This window comes from Symphalangus syndactylus, chromosome 7 (assembly GCF_028878055.3).
Source record: "Symphalangus syndactylus isolate Jambi chromosome 7, NHGRI_mSymSyn1-v2.1_pri, whole genome shotgun sequence".
Taxonomy (NCBI): domain Eukaryota; kingdom Metazoa; phylum Chordata; class Mammalia; order Primates; family Hylobatidae; genus Symphalangus; species Symphalangus syndactylus.
In genome coordinates this window covers 97,929,818-97,952,520 of record NC_072429.2, presented here as the reverse complement: position 1 = coordinate 97,952,520, position 22,703 = coordinate 97,929,818, and the positions used below count along the sequence as shown (strand labels likewise).

The following is a 22,703-nucleotide window of genomic DNA, read 5'->3' as shown; positions in this document are numbered from 1 at the left end:
TGTATTTAACTCTGGTGTTGTAGCACAAAACAGCCATAGATAATAACTAACCAGCCCGAATGGTTACTGCATTCGAGTCAAAAACAGCTGATGGGCTGGATTTGGTCCATGGGTCATACCTTGCCAGTCTCTGTCCTAGAGCACTTGTTCTCAACCATGGGTCCACATTAGATTGACACAAAAAGATTTTATTGAAAGATCGACATCCAGGCCCCATCCTCAGAGATTTCAAAACAACAGGTATGGTGTAGGGCCTGAAGGTCAGTATATATTGGAAGCTCTAACTACTGCTCTAGAGGCAAAGCGATTTTGATACAAGAAATCTAACGTTAAGCCCTACAGTTAAAACTTGCGTTCTTGAAGCCATTGATTTTTGGCCAAAGAATGGAGTGGAACCATGTTGGGCAAGTTTGGAGACCAAAAGGCTTGGTTGAGAAAGCGAGACCCAGTCTCAAAAAACAAAACAAAACAAAAAACAGTAAAATATAATTGATTTTTAATGCCAGATTATTCTGTGAGCATGAGGCACCACAGCTAGTTATATTTGACAAACAGCTGTAATCAAGAACAATTTCCTAATGTTAGAAAAACTGAAATGAGAGACAGTAAAATATTCATACCGCTTTGTCTATACTCAAAAAATAAATCAGGGCTGGGCGCAGTGGCTCACACCTGTAATCCCAGAACTTTGGGAGGCTGAGGCGGGTGGATCACATGAGGCCAGGAGTTTGAGGCCAGCCTGGCCAACATAGCAAAACTCTACCTGTAGTAAAATAATACAAAAATTAGCCAGACATAGTAGTGAGTGCCTGTAATCCCAGCTACTTGGGATTACTGAGGCTGAGGTAGGAGAATCGCTTGAACCCACGAGGCAGAGGTCACAGTGAGCCACGATCGCACCACTGCACTCCAGCCTGGGCAACAGAGCAAGACTCTGTCTCAATAAACAAATAAGAATTATTCTTATATTTAAGGTCAAGGCATTTGACAAGAAAGGAATATTATGACTAAAAGAAATCAGCACAGTGGACTCTAAAAATTACAGAACTATTGAAAAATTCATTCAGATTACTTCTGAGTTCTTAGAGGTTCAAATCATGGTAATAAATGCTTAGGAAGCAGCTAAGAGCAAGCCAAAAACATTCCCTTTCCTCAGGATGTTTGGATTGTAGCAGAAAATGCCTAAAGTTTATTGAAGCTTTAAATAAGTACAAGGCACAAGGCACAATACTTCATATGAGTTTTTAATATCAAAAAACAATGTAAGTTAATAAACAGCCACTATCACCACTGAAAAACTAAGGATTTGATAGTTAAGTAACTTGTTCAAAATCACACAGTATTATCAAACTGGAACTTAAATCCAATTTGACACTGAGGACTGTGTTCTTAAACACTATGTTATGTAGATCATTATCTATTAAAAACAATTATCATACTAAATTGATTGTGAAACAAGAGAGAAAGCACAAGAGAGCCAATAATAAGAGAGAATAAATCAGTAACATTCACTTACAGTTCTCTATATCATAGCCATAAGCTCTGGTAGATAACAAAGAAGGACTACCCAACTATTTCTCATGTGTTCCTCCCTACACATCCATGCATCCATGCATCCATGCACCACACATGTACACATATTTTAAATATCTAAACTTTATGTGTGTCTATCTTCGGTCATGAGGTACTCATTTAGCTAATGTAATATAGTCCTCCTTCCTGTTTAGTTTAATGAGTAGGCACTTACATGGACTAACTGATCAGAAATAACTTTGCTGATTCAGACTCTCATAAGTTTATCATTTTGAGATTTATGGACAAAATGATGAATACTCTTAGTGTTATTGTAGAACTATCTTCTAAAATATGACTATTTTACAGATAGATTCAGTTATCTTTCAGATTCTTATCCGAATAACGCCAAGGGGAAAAAAATGGGAGGATAACTTTTTTAAACGCATAGGTCCTTAGAATATTTTTCTCCATACGAATTTTTGTTCTGTAACCATGGTAGATTTTATGTGCTGGAAAGTGTGTTATATCTAGCATATGTTACTTTTAAAATCTACTTAATAAAGCTGCAAGAAAAATACTAAATAATATTTATAAAGAAGCAAATTCCAACATCTACAAATTAACAATTAACTCTAAAAACTGCTTATAAAAACTAGACTGTTCAGGGTTCATTGCTTTTTTAATACCAGTAATTCTTAATGCAACTTGAAATATTTATAATCTTGTAAGTTTCAAAGAATTATATTATAACTTGGCTTAATTTGTGAGAAAACAGCTTATATGAATGCCAGCTATACTTCTTTGGAAAGACAAATGTAAACCTATTTAGTGATCTGATTTTCTCTTTCATCTTGTCTCCAGTTTCTGTGTAGATTTATAATGTTCATTGTTTCCAATTTTAACAAATCACCTAATGGCAGAAAGGAAAATATGTTAACCTTAGAATTATTTGCAGTTGGAGAAATCCCTTTTGTCTGGCCCATACTGGGCCTGCAATCTGTTTTAAACACAGATTGTCTGTCTTTCGTCTGACAGCCACCAAGCTGCACAAATTACTTTCTGCCTGTTCACCTGTTTGCAGCTGTGTCTATAAGCTAAAGATTCTGCAGTTGACTTGAGCAACCACTTCAGGATTGATGACATGTGCTGCTGATAAAGTGAGCAATTTGAAGAAATTACTGGCTATAGTTATTGAAAGACATCTGGGCATGAGCTGAGAACTAGAAGCCTTCAATCATGTGCTTGCAACCTGCAGTGGCGGCAGCAGCGTTTGAAGTGATATCCTACTAAAGGCAGTTGGCCCTAGCACTAAATAACCAAGCAATGTATGGAACATAATCTCTCAAATAAGTAATAAAAGATCCTTTTAGCTGTAAAAATTTGAGGTTTGGTCCTTTCTTTAAAATATATTTTCAGGAAAAAATGTAAGACATCAGTGAAGCTTTCTTATGTCTATCCTTTTCTGAGTTAACTTTACATGTTTATTTCCTATGTAATGAACTTTTTCAAACTGTTACTACTACTGCTTTAAAAAAAAAAAAGTCAACTATTATTAAACACCTACTACATGCTCCACACCCTGACAACAGAACAGCTTTATGTCCATTATCTTATTATTAATACTCACATCAATATTAATCAGAATTACTATTCCCTTTCTCTGGTAGAAAAATTAAACTAAACTAAAGCTCCAGGAAACTAGCCAAATAACATACAACTGTGTGTTACAGGGCTAGAATTTTGTCTGTCTCCTGATCAAGAGTTCATTCAACTATACCATACTGCCTTTCGTTTGGGAAATTGATGTACTTGGTTTCTTCATGCATTTTTTGTCATACAAGTAATTGTATATTTTGTCAGAAACATCTTATCCCTCAGGTCAACCACTGGGAGATGTGGTTTCTAGTCCATCTTTCTGTCTCATTATATAAAACTTATTCCAAATCAAACTTTCTTCATGAATTAACATGCCTGATTTAGTCAAAATTTAGACTTTAAGGCTAAGGGACAATGCTAAAAGCTCAGGCCTTTCCCACATTTGCTGAAATTTAATTATAGTAAAAGTTCAAGTGAAATTTTGCTAGATAAAATGGCAAATATACATCCCTTTTATGACAAAAAAAAGCATCATGCCTACCATTGAAGAAAAAGGAATCATGCCTATTAAAACACTATTTAAATTTTTAAAGGCATTATTACAAACTATTTACAAGTTTGATGCTATCAATAAAAATAATAATTAGGAAAGTATACAAAATGTCAGTAAAATATAGTCAAATAAGGAACTATGATAAGGCAATTCTATAAGTAAAAAGTCAGAACTCAATTATAACTTACATTAATATCAGAAGAATCGATATATCTAGATATACTTATGTGAAAGACAAATTCAGTGTATTTCAGATGCAAAACTGAATTCAAGATTATATACGACAACGTATTTTTACATTACCATTAAAATTTTGTAATAAGAAAGTTAACATGATTTTGATAAGCACTTCAACTACTTTGCTCCATCTGCAAATATTTGTAAACCTATACATATAAAATGAGACAAAACAATAAAGAGGTTATAAATAAAACAAAAACAAATATAACCATTCTGATAAACAGTTCTTGTTGAGCAATGTCTAAAAATTCTTAATTTGTACATATATTTCAAATATAGTAAAAGTCAACACTTTTGAAAATGATTCAACTGAAACATATCCATTAATATTAGAAACCAATTATATACGGGCCAGGCGCGGTGGCTCATGCCTATAATCCCAGCACTTTTGGAGGCCGAGGTGGGTGGATTACCTGACGTCAGGAGTTTGAGACCAGCCTGGCCAACATGGTGAAACCCCATCTCTACTAAAAAAGTATGAAAATTAGCTGGCCATGGTGGCAGATGCCTGTAATCTCAGCTACTCGGGAGGCTGAGGCAGGAGAACGGCATGAACCTGAGAGGCAGAGGTTGCAGTGAGCCGAGACCATGCCATTGCACTCCAGTCCGGGCTGACAATAGCGAGACTCCATCTCCAAAAAAAAAAGAAAAGAAAAGAAAAAAAAAAAAAAAAAATTATATATGGGAAAAAAAAATCACTGCTTCATAAGCAATGATGGTTCTTAGAGAAAATGAATATATCCAGCACTAATTTTAAACAAAAGCTTCCACTCTATGTTTACACTTAAGTAACAGATATAAAGTATCTCATTTGCAAATATTAATTTGAAGATCAATTTTCTAATGATCAAATCATTATTCTTGTTTGGGATGGATATAGTCAATAAAATATATGTCTTCATTTAGTTAGAGAAGACATATTAAAAGAAACCAAGAAAATTGCTTCTTTCAAAGGTTCTTTTGAATAACTGGCTTTTCCACTATTTTTATATTGGTTTTAAAATTTCCATAGACATGGGAAATATTATCCCTGGTATTTATAAACACTAGTATTTCTTTCAGAAAAAATTTAAATACATTCTAAAAATGGCAAAAATGCACCATCCTTTCAACTTGTTAAAATCAAATGTACTTGAAAAATAGAATAGCCAAAGCCTGCAAGTCATGTAATTATATAAATTTGTCTTTCACATTTCAGTATTCATAAATTGGGATTTCACAAAGACCTGACTGACTCTAGCCACAAAAGAGCATATATATCACTTATAGTTGTAATAAATCAAACTTTTATTTATCTAATGATATAGTAATAACAACATTATTATACACAGGATAATAATTAAGAAATACCATCTCTATCACTATCCTCTTTCCTCTCTTTCCTAATCATATTATGAGTTCATATTTTTAATAGCAGCTTTTATTTTAAAAGAACTAAGTCATGAGAATATTCTTACACACTACATAACTTTGACACAAAGTACAAATAAAAAGATTAGACTTTATTTGGTATAAAATCAGTTGGCAGTTTTACATCTGTGCATGCAACATAAATACACCAGCTGGTATCTCAAGCACACACACATATGGACTTCAAAACAGAAACTTCCTTATTTGCAGCACTGCCAGGGTAATTTTGTATCCTCTACATACTACAGCTATTTGTCAGGCCCCTGCAGGTGTGCACCGCACATAAACACACAGCTGTAGTCCAGCAAGCCAAGTGTTCCATCAAACACATAAAGGGAGACCTCAGCAGTTGGATTAGTCATCCCTACAACAGGTCCAGAGAGAACAATATGGGTTAGTATTTTTGGAAAAAGCATGGATGGGAAATTTATGATTATGCTAGTCTTACCAAATAACTGGTAGACTGTGTCATTTTAAAAGCAATGCCTACTTTCTAAGTTTTTGTTAGAATAGCTGGAGAAAGTGAATTTTTTTAGTTTTAAATATAAATAATAATGTGGTTTATGTACAAATTAGTTTATTAAGTGTAAAATGTAAAAAGACTTTTCAAATAGTTCTTAATTTTTGGAAATTGTTGCAACTGCATGCTTTGGCTATAATATTTACAAATCATAATGAGTACATATACTTAAAATATTTACCAGTTCCATGTAACACTTCACTATACTTATAATCCTTTTTATTCATATGTACTTTAGATGAACTTGCCATTTCAAGCTAATTGAGCTCAAAATTATGTATTAGACAACATTTAACTACCGAACATTGCATGCTGTATCAGACTGTAAGGAAATACTATTAAAATATTTAGTTCTCAAGTACATTATTAAATGGCTAGGGAATATATAAAAATGTAAGACATGATCATGATCACCGTACGATCATCTAAGAGCTGCAAACCAAATTAAATGAGGCCTTATTAATAGTCTTTAAAATACCAGGTAAGTATTTCAAGCAGTTGATAATTATGGCTGCTTTAACAACATTTCCCCAAAAAATGCCCAGAGTCCACCTGGCAGTTGACAAAACATGAAAGATAACTTAGAAAATGAGCTTGAATGCACTATGCCTAATATACTAATCTTCAGTGAACTCTGAGGTCAAAGAGTTAGTAATCAAGAAACAGCAGTCTCTGGCATCAGGGGGTTCACATTTCCTCTTACCTGGAACGCATAAAGGGACTTAGAAGTTACATTAATCTGATACAAATCCTACCCCTCTACATGAAGCCTAACTTTATTAAGTACTATTTTAACTGAGCCACCAAAATAGCATCTAAAGAAGGAAATAAAGTAAATAAGGAGGAAAGAGGGAAAGCTTTATAATTACTTAATGTCTTTAAATTACTGCATATCTTATTGTATTGTTCTGTTTAACCACAAACAGAAAATGCTTGGATTCAACCTGGACCGCTTCATTACTGTTGGGTCCCTGAAGTACGATTCATGGCTCCTTAAAACTTCCTAGTAGCCTTAGATGCTTCAGATTGACTCTGGCTGAATTGATTCTTAACTTCAGGACCTCTCTTTATCTGCAATTCTGTGTCAATTATTTACATCAGTATCCCTAGGCCCAAAATACTGTCATCCAGAAAAAAGTTAAATGCTGAGGATGAGTATTCTTTAAAAACCAAACAGTTTACTAGAAAGATAAAGATATACCTAACTATTATAAATGAGGCATTAGTGGAATACCAGAAATACCAAAGTGAAATGATAGTAATATTGTTGATGTTTCTTTTTGCACAGACTAATAAACAAAACCACGTAACACAGTTTACTCAGCAAAATAGGGTACCCAGATGATAACGATAAAGTAATTTGACTGATTTTGTCAATTCTAGGTGAAATGTCATGCATTCAATAAGTAACGCTTCATTCAATGTACTTAAGATTACTCTAAATTTATCACAGAATTGGATATAACCTGTTGAGAAGAACCTCAGATTTATATAGAATGTGTTAGCCACAACACTCAATGGCCAGGAGAATAAGGGTCAGTCATTAGTATCTGAATTACATAATTGCTGAAATACACATTATTTTCCAATTTGTTATCACATTGGAATGTGATAACATTGGGATGCTCATTAAAGGTCAAATGTAAGGGCCTCACCAACAAAAACGGGACTGGCCTAAGAACCTGCATTTTAGCACAACCCCAAGTGATTCTTACTCAGATGAAAGCTTGAGAATTGTCTCATGTAATTCAGGTAAGCCAAATAAATACCTTCCTCTCTCAGTAGATTTTTGGAGAGGAGAAAAAGATGTTTTTCCCTTCCCTTGTAAGATTCTAAATATAAGTTTTACCATATAACACATAAATAAGAAATAAATTTATTTTTAGATATATCACTAGAATGATAATCTAATCATTCACTTGATAATAATTACAGGGAAGCAAAATGCCACCAGTTGGCATATTACATGTTTTGCACATAATGCTATTTATTTTTCAAGACCCAGTTTTGCTCTTAGTGCTTAAAAACAATTGTTTTAGCTTTATTATGAATTAAAATAAGATAAACTAGCCAATAACTGTCAGTATTAACATGAAGTATCCGTACATTTCAGACTTTTTTAGAATTTTCATTTAAAATTAATTTCTCATAAATTTTTTAATATAAATTTTATTATAGACTAACATCCTTTAACTTATCTTTTATTCTACAAAGTAATGCCAAAATACACTGGAGGAATAGTTCTTACCAAAATTTATTCTACTTTTATCAGCAACTCGGTCCAGATTAACTCATCCTACACAGCTGAGCTCAAGCATCATCCTCCACCTAAGCTTGCCCCGTGGCCATTAGTTTTCCCCTAACCCCTCCAGGCTGGACTAAGAAGTAATATTTAAACATTTAATTGTTTCCTAAATCTGAAAATAGTAAATACTAGAACCAGAATCTACTCATTCAAAACATATTTATTTTGTGCTTATTAACTAAAGACATTGTCTTTTCACACACACACACACACACACACACACACTCCCACAAACTCTTACACTAATTTAGAGAAATGTACAATTAATACAAGTACTATGACAGTGGAAGTATAGGGCACTTTGAAATTATAAAGGGACCCCTATCCTGGTCTATAGAATACTCAAGGATAAAGAAAAGTAAACTAGAAAAGAGGATAAGGGTAGAGTAAATTGAAGTACTCCAGGCAATGGAAAAGCATGACCCACAAACCTAAGGAAGGAACTGGGACTGCCTAGAGGCCTATTACAGAAGCTTACTGGTAGTACAGCCTATAGGAAGTAGGGATGACAGCAGCAAGACCTGAAATTGGAGAAATGAAGGCCATTAAGAGTTTCAGAAGGAGTTTGCCATTCTTAATTTAAAAAGATAATAAAATAACCCCAACCTGCATATTGCAGGTCAGGTAACAAATATTCTTTTTTTGGATGAATTTTTTAAAATTTATTTTACTTTATTTCAATAATTTTGGGCCAACAGGTGGTTCGGGTTACATGGATAAGTTCTTTAGTAGTGATTTCTCTAATTTTGGGGAACTCATCACCCAAGCAGCATACACCACTATACCCAATGTGTAGTCTTTTATCCCTCACCACCACCTCCTCAATTAATTCTATATCCCTGTGGTATACAGCCTATTATCCAAAAACATTCGTGATTTTTTCTCAGTCATTAATTTTATCAAATATTTATTTATTCATTTCTTTTTTTCACTGACAATATATTTACATGGCCTGTTTTCCTTTTCACTGAAACATTTTCCTTGCCTCCACTTTACATTAGCCTGGTTGCTTACCCCAACATTTTGACAAAAACCCTCAACTATTACCCTTGCATTGTCAATGTATTGAAAGATAACAGTGATAAAATGTTAAAGAGATATAATCCTCTATTTTATAATAGTTTTTGCATTTTTAATCAAGTAATCCAAAAAGTATCTGTAAAAGCAAACACAAACTACTTGGGGGGAAATACCATCAGGTATCTCATTTACTTCAAAAGTTAAAGTGTTGTATTAGTCCATTTTCACACTGCTGATAAAGACATATCCGAGACTGAGCAATTTACAAAAGAAAGAGGTTTAATTGGACTTACAGTTCCACGTGGCTGGGGAAGCCTCACAATCATGGGGGAAGGCAAGGAGGAGCAAGTCACATCTTACATGGATGGTGGCAGGTAAAAAATGAGAGAAATTGTGAAGGGGAACGTCTCTTTTTAAAACCATCAGATCTTGTAAGACTTATTCACCATCACGAGAACAGCACAGGAAAGACTTTCCACCAGGTCCCTCCCACGACACGTGGGAATTCAAGATGAGAGCTGGGTGGGGACACAGCTAAACCCTATCAGATGTGGTTATAGAACTGGAATTTTTGAAACTACTTTATATCTAAGATAACTACCACAGCATTATCAAATGTAAGAAATCTCAGAACACTATACACATCACATGAGCAATGCCTCTTTTTTCTCCATTCTCCACTTGCCTTTTTAAAAACATCCATGTGATTTTGTAGGGTGAATGTAATAGGACATGAAGATCACTGCTGTCTGTAGTTAGAAACACATCATTCAAATTTATCTGTTCTCTCCTTCAGGAAACATCATTTAAGAGCTACTTGGTAAAACCATTACAGTTTCAAACTTTAAAGTCATTAAGAAGAGAGCTTAGAGATTCCATCAAATTAAAATCAACAGGTCAGGCACAGTGGTTCATGCCTATAATCCTAGCACTTTGGGAGGCCAAGGCAGGTGGATCACTTGAGGCCAGGAGTTCAAGACCAGCCTGGCCAATATGGCCAAACCCTGTCTCTACTAAAAACACAAAAATTAGCCAGACTGGTAGCACACACCTGTAATCCCAGCTACTCAGGAGACTGAGTCAGGAGAATTGCTTGAACCTGGGAAGCGGAGGTTGCAGTGAGCCGAGATAATGCCACTGCACTCCAGCCTGGGCAGCAGAGCAAGATTCTGCCTTTAAAAAAAAAAAAAAATTGACATCAACAAATGAACTAGATGTTACACCTATCTTTAAAGCAAAATCCTTGAGAACTGTTTTCCAGACCTTAGATAATGCCTCTGCAACAAAACTGAACAATGATAGTGGATGAAAAACAGTAGTGCTTTGAAGCATCAGCCAGTAAATGCCACCATGGTATACCATGAGTGAGATGCACAACATATTAAACCACAGTTAATTAAATCAAACCAGTTCTTGCATTGTTAAAATGCATCCTATATTCCTTATTTGGATACTATGCAGCTGTTTTTAAACTTTAAGATCTGCACACCCACTTCCAGTAGACACTATTCTATTTTCACTTATTGACAATGAAATAAGTGGTTACCATTGTTTTCTACTGTAGAAGGGAAAAAAGCAAATTTTCGTTTTATGTCTCTATTATCTCTAATTCACAGTAAGTGGTCTAATAACTATCTCATGAAAGAACTGAAGGAAAACGAAATAACACTGAAAATGTTTTATATGGTAGTACTTACTTGTGTAATAAATTATGTTGAAAAGTACTTCAGTGGATTTAATGTAATGCATCACTTAGTTAAGAAGAAAATAATTAGCAATTCCTCTATGTTGAAACACAAAAACTTCTTTAAATTTTATATATAATATGCAGCCTACTAAATTATTAATTAAAATAGAAACTAGTCTCTAAAAAAATGTACGCTGAAAACACAGGATTTTGCTGTTAAAAATACTTTCTTCTAAACTTACCCAACATTCTGTATACTTTGGGTAAATTAATAAATATGATAGGCATACAGAAAAGGTATAGATTTTACTACTTTCCATATTGTTAAAATACTGCACACTACTAAGCTGCGGCAAAAGCCAAATATCATCACTACAGAATGACTTTTGGAATACAAAGATAAATGTAGAATTTAATTTAAAATAAATTTTCAATATAAATTTCTATTAAGCATGTTAAGAGTTGATTTTTAATACGACAGCACGGTACTCAATTTCTCACCTGCTGTCAGCTGCTACATTATTACTATAGTCTCTACATATTTGTAGTAACAAAGAAGGTGTTCAATTCCAACTGAAATAGATGTGGGAGCAAGACATTTTTGGTAGCACTGAAGATGCTGATACTTCTAGCAACTTATTATATTTTCTTCCCCCTATACTAACAATTCATTAATTAAAAATCTACACAGAAATGGTTGTAAAGCACTCTTGTAAAATTCTATTAAGATTACTGAGAAAGTAAGGTGTGTTCTAGATGATCTAATTTTTCTCTAACACTTTCTCCTTTTCATACTCTTCTTATTTTTTCATTATATTTGAGTCAAGGATTATTTTCTTGGATACTATGAATCATTTTGTTCCCCTTCCTCAGACATTCTATTTCTCCCTTTAATTCAATCTTATAAATGTGAATAAATCCCAAATAGGGCATTATTTTGGGAGACTTGTTGCAATTAAATAGAAAATGTATATTGTTTAAATGTTTTATTAATGCTTGTACATTAAACAATTTTATAAATTATACAAAGAATGAGGATATAATGCAACCTCCATTAATGTCTTATTTTTATTTAAATGTTTATGAACATTTTGACTTAGAAAAATTACAGACTTTCATAAAGTTAATAACGTACTAGGGACTGCGCGAGCGCACTACCCAACTCTTGCCAGCACAAGCTCTGCTCCCAGCCAGGCGGCCCCTGAACCCCAGCCCTGTAGCCCCCGGACCCCAGCCCCGCGGAAGCCCCTTCCCCATCGGCGTGTGGAGTCGGGGCGGGACGGCGGCGAGGCCAAGGTAAAGTGGAATTGCATGGGAAAATCATGGAAGTCGACTACTCGGTCTCTAAAAAGCTAAGGAACAGGAAAATTCAGATTTGAAACATACCTCCTCACCTGCAGTCGGAGATGTTGGATGCACCTTTGGCTCAACACGGGATAGTGGAGAATGTGGAACAAGTCAACACAGACACAGAAACTGCTGTTGTCAATGTCACATATGCAACAAGAGAAGAAGCAAAATAGCCATGGAGAAGCTAAGCAGGCATCAGTTTGAGAACCATTCCTTCAAGATTTCCTACATCCTGGATGAAGAGGTGAGCTCCCCTTTACCCCCTCAGCGAGCCCAGGGTGGGGACCACTCTTCCCGGGAACAAGGTCACGCTCTGGGGACTCTTCTCAAGCCGGACAGACTGATTTCCCGCTGCGGATCCCACCCAGTTTGTTGGTGCCATGATCTGAAAGGAGGGCTTGACCATAATGAACATCACTGAGCAGACCCAGTCCCGGGTAGACATCCATAGAAAAGAGAACTCTGGAGCTGCAGAGAAGCTTGTCACCATCCATGCCACCTCAGAGGGGACTTCTGAAGCATGCCACACAATTCTTGAAAGCATGCAGAAAGAGGCAGATGAGACCAAACCAGCTGAAGTGATTCCTCTGAAAATCGTGGTCCACAATGGCTTGGTTGGAAGACTGATTGGAAAAGAAGGCAGAAATGTGAAGAAAAATGAACATGAAACAGGGACCAAGATAACAATCTCATCCTTGCAGGATTTTAGCATATGCAACCCGGAAAGAACCATCACTGTGAAGGGCACAGTGGAGGCCTATGCCAGTGCTGAGATGGAGATTATGAAGAAGCTGCGTGAGGCCTTTGAAAATGATATGCTGGCTGTTAATACCCACTCCGGATACTTTCTCTAGCCTGTAACCCCGTCACCAGTTTGGCCCGTTCCCGCATCAGCACTCTTATCCAGAGCAGGAAATTGTGAATCTCTTCATCCCAACCCAAGCTGTGGGTACCATCATCGGGAAGAAAGAGGCACACATCAAACAGCTGGCAAGATTCGCCAGAGCCTCCATCAAGGCCCAGGGACGGATCCTCGGGAAACTGAAAGAAGAAAACTTCTTTAACCCCAAAGAAGAAGTGAAGCTGGAAGCCCATATCAGAGTGCCCTCTTCCACAGCTGGCCGGGTGATTGGCAAAGGTGGCAAGACCGTGAATGAACTGCAAAACTTAACTAGTGCAGAAATCATTGTGCCCAATGAAAATGAGGAAGTGATCGTCAGAATTATCGGGCACTTCTTTGCTAGCCAGACTGCACAGCGCAATATCAGGGAAACTGTACAAGAGGTGAAGCAGCAGGAGTAGAAATACCCTCAGGGAGTCGCCTCACAGCGCAGCAAGTGAGGCCTCCCACAGGCACCAGCAAAACAACAGATGAACGGAGCCCTTCCAACACCTGACAAAATGAGACCAAACACAGCCAGCCAGATCAGGAGCAAACCAAAGACCATCTGAGGAATGAGAAGTCTGCGGAGGCGGCCAGGGACTCTGCAGAGGCCCTGAGAATCCAGGGGCCAAGGAGGCGGGGGAAGGTCAGCCAGGTTTGCCAGAACCTCCGGGCCCTGCCTCCTGCCTCCCAGGACTTCTGCAGCTTTACCATCCACTCAAATCTCTCCTTAACTCCCACAATGCTATACCTTTTGGTTGAAGTAACATAGGTGAACGTGTTCAAAGCCCAGCAAAATGCACACCCTTTTTTGTGGCAAATCTCTGTACATGTGTGTACATATTAGAAGGGGACAATGTTAAGATACATGGCCTGTGGGTTACACAGGGTGCCTGCAGCGGTAATACATTTTAGAAATAATATATCAAATAACTAATTCCAATTTTAATCAACTATTAATTTTTTTTTCTTTTTAAAGAGAAAGCAGGCTTTTCTAGACTTTAAAGTCTTTCTTTGGGAAGTTCACCATGTAGAGAGGAGCTTCGAGGCCACCCACACAAAATTCACCCAGAGGGAAATCTCGTCGGAAGGACACTCACAGCAGTTATGGATCATCTGTGTATATCAACAGGAGGGATACCATCCCCTTGAAAAGGAAACTCTGTCACTCCTCATGCCTGTCTAGCTTACATATCCATTTCTCTTTGCTTCACGGGTTTTAAACTGGTTTTTGGCATACTGCTATATAATTCTCTATCTCTCTCTCTGTTTATCTCTCCCCTCCCTCCCCTCCCCTACTTCTCCATCTCCATTCTTTTGAATTCCCTCATCCCTCCATCTCAATCCCATATCTACACAACACCGCCCCACCCCCCACCCTGCCCAAGGAAAGCAGTGCTTTGAGTATCCCATCACACAAAAGGAACAAAAGCAAAACACACAAATCAGCCTCAACTTACACTTGGCTACTCAAAATAACAAGAGTCAATGGTACTTGTCTTAGCATTTTGGAAGAGGAAAACAGGAACCCATCAAACCAACCAATCAACCAAACAAAGAAAAAATTCCAAAATGAAAGAATGTATTTTGTCTTTTTGCATTTTGGTGTATAAGCCATCAATATTCAGCAAAATTATTTCTTTCTTTTTAAAAAAAATGTGGAGGAAAATAGCAATGTATACAAGGTTGTTGGCCCAGGGCATTAAATTTACCAGTTTTGTAAATGAGAAAAACATACAGAAAAAGCTACCTCAGGTGTTTTTTGCCTCAACACCTTGCTCTTGTGTTTCCCTTAGAGATTCTGTAAAACTGATAGTTGGAGCATTTATTTTTTTAATAAAAATGAGTTGGAAAAAAAAATAAGATATCAACAACCAGCCTGGAGAAGGTGACAGTCCAAGTGTGCAACAACTGTTCTGAATTGTCTTCTGCTACCCAAGAACCTATATGGCCTTCTTTTAGACAAACTTTAAAACATTTATTTAAAAAAGAAAAGAAAAGAAAAGATTACAAAGAAAAAGAGAGAGAGAATATTGGAGATGCCCTGAATTTTAATAGGGTATGTGCCATTAGGGCTTTTTGCACTAAAGGATGAACATTTACTGGTTTATGTGAACAATCCATTATACCACCAGACTGCAACACCAGTTTCCTCTACTGCAAACAGTGTTCTGTGACAAAACAACAACAACAACAAAAGAAATATACCCAGCTAACAAGAAAAAAAAAATGTACTAGGTTAGTATTTGTGTTAACTGTCAATCTCCTGACCTAATATTTGAACTTGTGAAATCATGATTTCTATACATGAAACTAACAGCTTCTACAATTATCGACAATTATAGTATTTTACTCTGGTGATAAACATTTATACTTCAACTCATTGACAGAACTTTAACACATAAAGCCTATGAGCATATGTTCATTGTCTGTTACATTTAGAATGCTTACCTGTAATTAAAAATAAACACTGAAACATTAACAAAAAGTCCAAATGACATGCCTCATTTATCAAAGTAATGTTAGGCTACTAGATATAATGGTAAGCATTTTCACACACAAATTCAGGAATGCCACAAATGACACTGAAGTGACAATTCTGCTATTCAACTTTCCCAAGGCCAAAGCTGAAACCAGAGTAGATTTCAGATGAATGTCCAACTTGAATCTGCATTTCTAGTATCCCTAATAAATACATTAATTTAATAATACATTAAAAGTAACAGTAAAATTATAACAATTTCCATTTATAGAACAGTCATGGTATACCAGACAATCTATATTATTTCACTTACTTCTCACTATACTCCTATAAAGCAAGTTCTACCAGTGTTCCCCATTCTACAGAGGAGGAAACTGATTCTTAAAGAAGTAAAGAGACTTGCCTAAATGATATGGTTAACAAATGGTGTGGCCAAGGTTCAAACTTGGGTACTGAGAAGACATTTCTCAGAACTGGAACCTAGTTTTCATAAACAATTATAAGTCTTAAATAAGAATCAACATGAATAAAATAACTTTCAATTAGGCAAGTCAATATTTTGGAGGGGAATAAGATCTAAAATTTCATATGTGAGGAGGACTTCTGACCTCAAAGAAAATAAAAGCAGTTCTAGAAGGCAGCACTGTGCAGGTCCCTGCTATATGCGGGAAACCTAGGAGCTTTCAATTGTGTCCTGTACTACAACAAAGAGCCATATGGATCGAGTGAGGGACTAAACTTTAACGACTCAAGATATTCACATGAAGAGTTTAAAATGCCTAAATAAAATTCCTACACAAGCATTTATTTAGTTTTTTCAGAGCTATGAATAGGCAAAAAAAAAAAACCCAAGCATGTATAATAAGTTCTATATACCCAACTAAAAATTAAAATTAATATGGCTCTTACAATTCAGTAATAGTTACTTAAAAGCAAAACAACTGGTTAATGAGTTACTACAGAAACACAGAAAATGGGAAAAATAAACTCTAATAATAGAATTAATGTGCATTTTCTGCAGATGTTACACAATTACTGGTGATATGAAAGAATTATCCAAGTGACAACATTGTATGTCTTAAGTCAGAAGTCAAGATATATTTGCATTACGACTATTGAATGTGGAAACAGGTAAGCAGGAGTAAACTTTCTAAACCATAAGTCAAACTGTATCACTCCTTTGGTTAAAACCCTCCAATGACCTCCCAATGCTATTTGAATAAAATCCAAAATTCTTACTGTGGCTTGCAAGGCTTTAGAGCATGACACCTGCCAAACTCTCTGACCTTGTTTCCCTGTACTCTCTTTTTTTAATCTCAGAATTCTCTAGCCAAAGTGGCCTTCTGTCTCTCCTTTAAGCCAAGGTTTTGCCCATAACAGGTCCTTTATATCAGATTTTCTGTTTGCTTAGAAAATTATTCTTCCATACCTTTGCTCTACATGAGAACAAGGACATGTCTGTTTTGTTCATATCACCCATGCCCAGCCCTAACCCTAGCACATAGTGTCAAACTGTTAACACTGACTGACTGACTGACTGAATCAATCAATCAATCAATCAATCAATCCATGAATAATTAGTATCATCCCAGAGTCCACCCCACCTTCAACAAAGAACACATTGCCTGGCTACAAGGAGTATGATTAGCTGACAGTGTTCAGCTGTTAGCTTTTATTAAGTTGACTTCAGCTTTTCAGCCAAGGGCATTCTCCTCATGGAGAAGCCCAGAGCCAATGCCTGAATAACGGTGGTAGAAGGACCTAGCCATTTCCACTAATGCAGAAATATTCCAACAACCTTTGTTCCAGAGGTCCCTGCTGGGTTGCCCAGAGACTTTGCAAAATCAGCTTCACAGTGTGATGACTCTTTCCAACCAATCTTGTTCCCAATCCTTTTTTTCACAGGTGTTGCTCTCTAGTACGCAGTTTGCAGTCCTAATTCCATCACAGGGCCAGCTTTCTGGAAAACCTAACCAGGCCTGTTTCCATTTCAAAAATCACTCCTATACCTACAAATAAAATGCCATTTTTAACAGCGCACAGAAGATTCATTTTATGTGAAACATGTGATGATTGAGCTTACTACCACCCTCATCCTCCATTAACATTAACACACACACACACACACACACACACACAAAACCCCCTAACCACAAAATGTCAACTCTTCTCTGAAGCCTTCAAATATAATCATCTGCTCTTTTCTTATGGCTTCCTTTTGAACATCCAGCAGTACTTACCACACACTATTATAATTACGTGCTTATATGTCTGTTTCCCTATTAAAGATGGAGCTCCTGCAATCTGTACCTTCTTCGCACTAAAAACCCCAGTGCCTTATAATGTACCTGGTACAAGTAGGATGTTCCACGAATTTCTTGATAAAGAAAGGAAACAAACTAAAAGTGAGTTTAAAAAAAAAAAAAACTTTAAAAATATATAGATTACATATATTTTATCTGTGAGATTGGATAACTATGGCCAGCAAATTCAAGCCCCAAACATTCACACTCTAAAAATAAAATAACTGGCCGGGCGCGGTGGCTCATGCTTGTAAACCCAGCACTTTGGGAGGCGGGCGGATCACGAGGTCAGGAGATGGAGACCACGGTGAAACCCCGTCTCTACTAAAAACACAAAAAAATTAGCCGGGCGTGGTGGCGGGCGCCTGTAGTCCCAGCTACTCGGAGAGGCTGAGGCAGAAGAATGGCGTGAACCTGGGAGGCGGAGCTTGCAGTGAGCTGAGATTGCGCCACTGCACTCCAGCCTGAGGGACAGAGCGAGACTCTGTCTCAAAAAAATAAAATAAAATAAAAAATAAAATAAAATAAAATAACTATCTTTCTTAGTGAATAAAATTATTTTCATTTTTGAGATACATTCATTAATGTTAAAATTGAAAGCTACTAGGCAACCTGAAGGCCTATTCGTTTTAAATTTTTTAGGACACTTCCTCACAAGTACATATTAGTTACCAAGCAAAAATGAAACACTGGTTTTTACAACTCATTAAATTTCTTTTCAACTTCATATAACCTGTCAGTTCTCAACTGCACTCTCCAGGGACAAAAACCAAGCCAAACATTCCTAGCACATAAGCACAAAATAAAAGTAATCCATTAAAAACACATACAAAAAATAAAGTGTCTATAAGAAAAGCATTTCACAAATTACAAAATTTTAATTTTGAGAATTGCTAAGCCATTTTATTTTCTGAGAACAGTTAAGCCATTTTATTTTTTTTAATTCAGTATGTTAAAATGGGCATTACTCCTCCACCTAGTAATCACAGAATAGGTGAACAATTTAGAAATTCAAATATTTGAAAGGAAGGCTAAGCCTCCCATAGGAAATAAAAGTGGAAATGAGTCCAAGAGAGAAAATGGCTTGGTTCCACACCCTTAAAATTGCCTACAGCAATGCATCAAAAAATAAAAATAAGCCCCCAGAGTCTGGGTCAGCAGCATAGTGTTACAACTTAAGCATTGGGTCATCAATGGCAATGGTAGGCTGATTAATGGTTGAGGTAATATATTTACTTACTGTAGTGTGGAACTGTATAACACTACCACCAACAGTACAAAGAGTTCTTGTGTGGATATCATGTACAAAGAAATACTATAACCATCTACTACTTATATTTTAATATGGATACATGAAACATACCAGAACAGTTTAAGAAGTACACACAAATAAACTATATCATAAATCCTAATCATTCAACTTGTTAAAAAATTAAAACTGAACTTCATTCAGCAATCTACTAATTATATTTTCCAAAAAAAAGCACCTCATTTTTGCTACTCATTATTAAAATCTGATCCTAATTAAAACAACCTTCCTAAAATCTAAAAGATAAAAGCAAAAATGTTAATATGGAAAAAGGCAGTTTTTCAAGTAATTAAGCCATTCCCTAAACTATAAAAAAACAAAATCTTTTACACTTATGGCATTAATAGGTTAAATATAACATTGATATTTCTTCATATTTAACAGGCAGCTCCAAAGAGTACAATAAACATGTATGAATTATATTATGTATGTTACTTTTCAGAGTTCTTGAGAAATCGATTTTGAAAATAACCAAGGAAAAGAAACAGGGAGGGGAAGACTTTTACTATATGTGTACCCAGTGCCTCATACAGAGAGTAACATACAACAGTGTCTATATATGTTTATAGAATATAAAAATTAGTATTAGGTCAAGATCAGGTTTTTCTTAATGATAAAATATTTCTTTTTCTCAGTCATATGTGGGAGCTAAAAAAGTTGATATCATGAAGGTGGACAGTAGAATGATAGATAGCAGAGGCTGGGAAGAGTGTGTGGATGAGTTGCAGGAGATGAAGAGAAATGGGTCAATGAGTACAAACGTACGGTTAGACAGAAGGTATAAGTTTTAATGTTGATGGCAGAGTAGGGAGGCTAATAGCAACAATGTATTGTATATTTTGAAGTAACTCAAAGAAAGAAACTGAAATGTTCTCAACACATAGAAATGATAAATACTCAAGGTTATGGATAGTCCAAATATTCTGACCTGATCATTACCCATTTTACGCATGCAACAAAATATCACATATACCACATAAATACATAAAATATTATGTATCAATTTTTAAAAATTTCTTTACACAGAGAAAATGTTATCAGTACCAAGAGTCTTGCTTTCTGAAAATTATTATACCTATAATATGTAATTTAGGCAAGATTGATATTAAGAATCATTACCTGAAAGGCAATGCCCAAGAGTCATAAGAAGTGTCCCTAATTTTGACCCAACATTTGTGCTCTCAGAAATTTTTGCAGGAAAACAACGTAAAAATATCAACATGCATGAAGATACAAAATGCTGTATCTAAGAAACAATAATAAATCACCTAAATTTCAAGTGTTAATGAATTTCTTTAAAAAAAGACATCAGTGAAATAATATTAAATAATTCAATTTAAAAGTATGTAAGGCATATACTATATAACTGGCACAACATGTTAGATAGCACACTCTGGGAACTTAAAAGAAGTACACCTAAAGCAGTCTGAAGGATTTGCAGCTTCAGCTATGTCTTAATGGAAAACAGGTTAAGCAGACAAGAAGAAGAAATGGTTATGAGAGTAGGCAAGATGTTGCAGGAAGATGCAGTAGCATGTGCAACAGCAAGGAGGTATGAGAGACTCTGTTTTGGCTGGAAGTGTACTATAAGTAGTTCAGACCATCCTGGCTAACACAGTGAAACCCCATCTCTACTAAAAATACAAAAAATTAGCCGGGCGTGGTGGTGGGTGCCTGTAGTCCCAGCTACTTGGGAGGCTGAGGCAGGAGAATGGCTTCAACGCAGGAGGCCGAGCTGGCAGTAAGCTGAGATTGCACCACTGCACTCCAGCCTGGGTGACAGAGCGAGACTCTGTCTCAAAAAAAAAAGTAAAAAGAAAGAGGCTTGAGGAAGAAAGTTTCCCACAATGAGTCTAAGAAAAGGTCATGAAATGATCATGTACTAACATGGGAAGAAGTTCCAACTTTATCTTGAGGACAAATGAGAAAACACTGAAGGATACAATCAGAATTCCATTTTGGAAAGATCACTGAGACTGCATTGTAGAGAATGAATTGCAAAACAACAAGAGAGAACTTGGAAAGATATTACAACAGTACCATTAGAAACAAAAGCATGGTAACACAAAGTAGAGCACAGGAAGATTTAGCAGGAATAAATAACAGAACATGATGACTTACAAGATGCAGAAAACAGAAAATTTAAGTTAAAGAGAATTTCTAGGTGTTTAACATAAAACAAGGGGTGAATTGTGATGCCATTAGCTATGATTAGAAAATAAGAGTTAGGCCGAGACGGGCGGATCACAAGGTCAGGAGATCAAGACCATCCTGGCTAACACGGTGAAACCCCGTCTCTACTAAAAATACAAAACATTAGCCAGGCATGGTGGTGGGTGCCTGTAGTTCCAGCTACTCGGGAGGCTGAGGCAGGAGAATGGCGTGAACCCGGGAAGCGAAGCTTGCAGTAAGCCGAGATCGCGCCACTGCACTCCAGTCTGGGCGACAGAGCGAAACTCCGTCTCAAAAAAAAAAGAAAAAGAAAAGAAAAGAAAAGAAGAGTTAAATTTCCTTCTGAATATACTGAGTTTTAGATACCTTGGCATATTCAAATAAATTTAACAGTTTCAGGAAGATGTTCTGGGCTAGAGCATTAAATGAAGCAGTTGTCAGTGTACGGGTTGTAGCTGAAGCAACATAGGAGAAAGAGATTACTCAATGTATTCTCTTAAGATCAATGATAAAAAGACAAAGGAGAAGAGCCCACAAATCAGAAGAGAGTTCTACGTATGTCAAATACGGAGTCAGGAAGTTAGAACTACAAAATATACACTGGACTCAGCATCAAAGCTAACTGGAGAGGCAACATGTATATAATTCTAAGTCATTTCTCTGTGACAGAAAAGAGGAAGATAAAATGAGACCTTGGGAGGAACTTTGAATCTAAGAAAATTTTCTATTTGTATGCTTCCCACAATGAGAGAGACAATCAGAGTGGTATGTGACCACCATAAAGAGAAATTTTAAAACATAATGTTATGAAAAGAAGAGCATAACATAAAATGGTAAACATATAATAAATAAAACCATGTAAAAATGTATATACAAAGACATGAGTTGGAAGGGAATGTGGAAAATTAAAAACAGTCATGCTATACTTGTATCTTTTTCCTTTTATGATTTCCTTTAATGTTGTCCTATGCTTTAATAATTTAAAGGTGAGTAAAAAGAAAATAACCACTCAATACATCTCCTCATCAAATCCCATCAGATTAATATAATTAATTAGCTGTAGTCTTATGATTAATAACGTAATGAAAAATAAACCCATTATTCAATCCTAATTTTCTAATAATCATTTCATCTAATCTAAAATATGCATTCCTAAAAATTATCTGGTTGTTTCCAAACATCAGAGTACTATAAGATTTCCCATGTCTCGCTAAACTTGGAAAATATGAGGTAAATGACATGTTAACTTGAACAATCATAAAAATGCTTAGAAAGTAAAAGGTTCATATAATGAAAAAAACTTAGAAATGTTTCCATATGTTTCTACGAAGTGTTCTTTTCCCACTACATGAGCACAT

At 36.0% G+C, this 22,703-nt stretch overlaps 1 protein-coding gene and 1 pseudogene across 17 annotated transcripts in view; one reads left to right on the top strand and one right to left on the bottom strand.

Annotated features, from left to right (window-relative positions):
* VPS13B (vacuolar protein sorting 13 homolog B) overlaps positions 1–22,703 on the bottom strand; it is an 897,698-nt gene that overhangs the window by 657,695 nt on the left and 217,300 nt on the right. The gene's annotated exons all lie outside the window — the stretch shown is intronic.
* Positions 12,238–13,684, top strand: LOC129486657 (insulin-like growth factor 2 mRNA-binding protein 2; annotated as a pseudogene).